Below are 2,500 nucleotides of genomic sequence, written 5' to 3'. Positions count from 1 at the left end.
ATTCATTGATAAGTTGAAAAAATTAAATGTAAAATGTAATAGAATAGACTGTTATGGCAGTATAAAATTACCTACAGCACCTGGGATTCCTAGGTGGTCTCCCATCCAAGTACTAACCAGGCCCAACACTGCATAGCTTCGAAGATCAGAAGAGATTGGGCATGTCCAGTGTGGTTTGGCTGTAAGTTTTCAAAATTATTAACTTTAGACCTCTATTACTTCTTAACTCAAGTAAATTCATTGATAAGTTGAAAAAATTATATGTTAAAAGTAATAGAAAAGAATGTTATGGCAGTATAAAATTACCTACTGCACCTGGTATTCCCACGTGGTATCCCATCCAAGTACTTACCAGGCCCAACACTGCATAGCTTCCAAGATCAGACGAGATTGGGCATGTCCAGTGAGGATTGGCTGTAGGTGCACAAAAACATTAACTTTAGACCTCTATTACTTTTTAACTCAAGTAAGTTCATTGATAAGTTGAAAAAATGAAATGTAAAATGTAATAGAAAAGAATTTTATAGTATGATAAAATGAACTACAGCAGCTGGTATTCCCTGGTGGTCTCCCATCCAAGTACTAACCAGGCCCAACACTGCATAGCTTCCAAAATCAGACGATATTGGGCATGTCCAGTGTGGTTTGGCTGTAGGTGCCCAAAACCATTAATTTTAGACCTCTATTACTTCTTAACTCAAGTAAATTCATTGATAAGTTGAAAAAATTAAATGTAAAATGTAATAGAAAAGAATGTTACGGCAGTATAAAATTACCTACAGCTCCTGGTATTCCCAGGTGTTCTCCCATCCAAGTACTAAACAGGCCCAACACTGCATTGCTTCCAAGTCCAGACGAGATTGGGCATGTCCAGTGTGGTTTGGCTGTAGGTGCTCAAAAACATTAACTTTAGACCTCTATTACTTCTTAACTCAAGTAAATTCATTGATAAGTTGAAAAAATTAAATGTAAAATGTAATGGAAAAGAATGTTATGGCAGTATAAAATTACCTACTGCAACTGGTATTCCCAGGTGGTCTCCCATCCAAGTACTAACCAGACCCAACACTGCATAGCTTCCAAGTTCAGACGAAATTGGGCATGTCCAGTGTGGTTTGGCTGTAAGTGCCCAAAAACATTAACTTTAGACCTCTTTTACTTCTTAACTCAAGTAAATTCATTGATAAGTTGAAAAAATGTAATGTAAAATGTAATAGAAAAGAATGTTATGACTATATAAAATTACCTACAGCACCTGGTATTCCCAGGTGGTCTCCCGTCCAAGTACTATCCAGGCCCAACACTGCATAGCTTCCAAGATCAAACGAGATTGGGCATGTCCAGTGTGGTTTGGCTGTAGGTGCTCAAAAACATTAACTTTAGACCTCTTTTACTTCTTAACTCAAGTAAATTCATTGATAAGTTGAAAAAATTAAATGTAAATTGTAATAGAAAAGAATGTTTTGGCTGTATAAAATGACCTACAGCACCTGGTATTCCCAGGTGGTCTCCCACCCAAGTAGTAACCAGGCCCAACACCGCATAGCTTCCAAGATCAGACGAGATTGGGCATGTCCAGTGTGGTTTGGCTGTAGGTGCTCAAAAACATTAACTTTAGACCTCTATTACTTCTTAACTCAAGTAAATTCATTGATAAGTTGAAAAAATTAAATGTAAAATGTAATAGAAAAGAATGTTATGGCTGCATAAAATTACCTACAGCACCTGGTATTTCCTGATGGTCTCCCATCCAAGTACTAACCAGGCTCAACACTGCATAGCTTCCAAGATCAGACAAGATTGGGCATGTCCAGTGTAGTTTGGCTGTAGGTGCTCAAAAACATTAACTTTAGACCTCTTTTACATCTTAACTCAAGTAAATTCAATGATAAGTTGAAAAATGAAATGTAAAATGTAATATAAAAGAATGTTATGGCAGTATAAAGTTACCTACAGCACCTGGTATTCCCAGGTGGTCTCCCATCCAAGTACTAACCAGGCCCAACACTGCATAGCTTCCAAGATCAGATGATATTGGGCATGTCCAGTGTGCTTTAGCTGTAGGTGCCCAAAACCATTAACTTTAGACCTCTATTACTTCTTAACTCTAGTAAATTCATTGATAAGTTGAAAAAATTAAATGTAAAATGTAATAGAAAAGAATGTTATGGCAGTATAAAATTACCTACAGCACCTGGTATTCTCAGGTGGTCTCCCATCCAAGTACTAACCAGGCCCAACACTGCATAGCTTCCAAGATCAAACGAGATTGGGCATGTCCAGTGTGGTTTGGCTGTAGGTGCTCTAAAGCATTAACTTTTGACCTCTATTACTTCTTAACTCAAGTAAATTCATTGATAAGTTGAAAAAATTAAATATAAAATGTAATAGAATAGACTGTTATGGCAGTATAAAATTACCTACAGCACCTGGGATTCCTAGGTGGTCTCCCATCCAAGTACTAACCAGGCCCAACACTGTATAGCTTCCAAGATCAGAC

General features: G+C 37.3%; 1 non-coding gene and 10 pseudogenes across 1 annotated transcript; all 11 read right to left on the bottom strand.

Moving 5' to 3' along the window:
• Window positions 1–68: 68 nt before the first annotated feature.
• LOC148490835 (5S ribosomal RNA) lies at window positions 69–187 on the bottom strand (annotated as a pseudogene).
• Window positions 188–303: 116 nt separating this feature from the next.
• LOC148490834 (5S ribosomal RNA) lies at window positions 304–422 on the bottom strand (annotated as a pseudogene).
• A 116-nt stretch (window positions 423–538) lies between these two features.
• On the bottom strand, window positions 539–657 carry LOC148490833 (5S ribosomal RNA; annotated as a pseudogene).
• A 116-nt stretch (window positions 658–773) lies between these two features.
• LOC148490832 (5S ribosomal RNA) lies at window positions 774–892 on the bottom strand (annotated as a pseudogene).
• Window positions 893–1,008: 116 nt separating this feature from the next.
• LOC148490831 (5S ribosomal RNA) lies at window positions 1,009–1,127 on the bottom strand (annotated as a pseudogene).
• Window positions 1,128–1,243: 116 nt separating this feature from the next.
• Window positions 1,244–1,362, bottom strand: LOC148490830 (5S ribosomal RNA; annotated as a pseudogene).
• A 116-nt stretch (window positions 1,363–1,478) lies between these two features.
• On the bottom strand, window positions 1,479–1,597 carry LOC148490829 (5S ribosomal RNA; annotated as a pseudogene).
• A 116-nt stretch (window positions 1,598–1,713) lies between these two features.
• Window positions 1,714–1,832, bottom strand: LOC148490828 (5S ribosomal RNA; annotated as a pseudogene).
• A 115-nt stretch (window positions 1,833–1,947) lies between these two features.
• Window positions 1,948–2,066, bottom strand: LOC148490827 (5S ribosomal RNA; annotated as a pseudogene).
• Window positions 2,067–2,182: 116 nt separating this feature from the next.
• On the bottom strand, window positions 2,183–2,301 carry LOC148490826 (5S ribosomal RNA). Its single transcript, XR_015871159.1, has one exon. It is a non-coding gene; the product is annotated as a 5S ribosomal RNA (ribosomal RNA).
• Window positions 2,302–2,417: 116 nt separating this feature from the next.
• Window positions 2,418–2,500, bottom strand: part of LOC148490825 (5S ribosomal RNA) — a 119-nt pseudogene continuing 36 nt past the window's right edge.

The sequence above is a fragment of the Taudactylus pleione genome, unplaced genomic scaffold (genome assembly GCF_031769625.1).
Source record: "Taudactylus pleione unplaced genomic scaffold, aTauple2 ptg000550l, whole genome shotgun sequence".
In the NCBI taxonomy this organism is placed as follows: domain Eukaryota; kingdom Metazoa; phylum Chordata; class Amphibia; order Anura; family Myobatrachidae; genus Taudactylus; species Taudactylus pleione.
The sequence above is the reverse complement of the archived record's forward strand: the minus strand, read 5'-3'. Positions and strand labels throughout refer to the sequence as shown.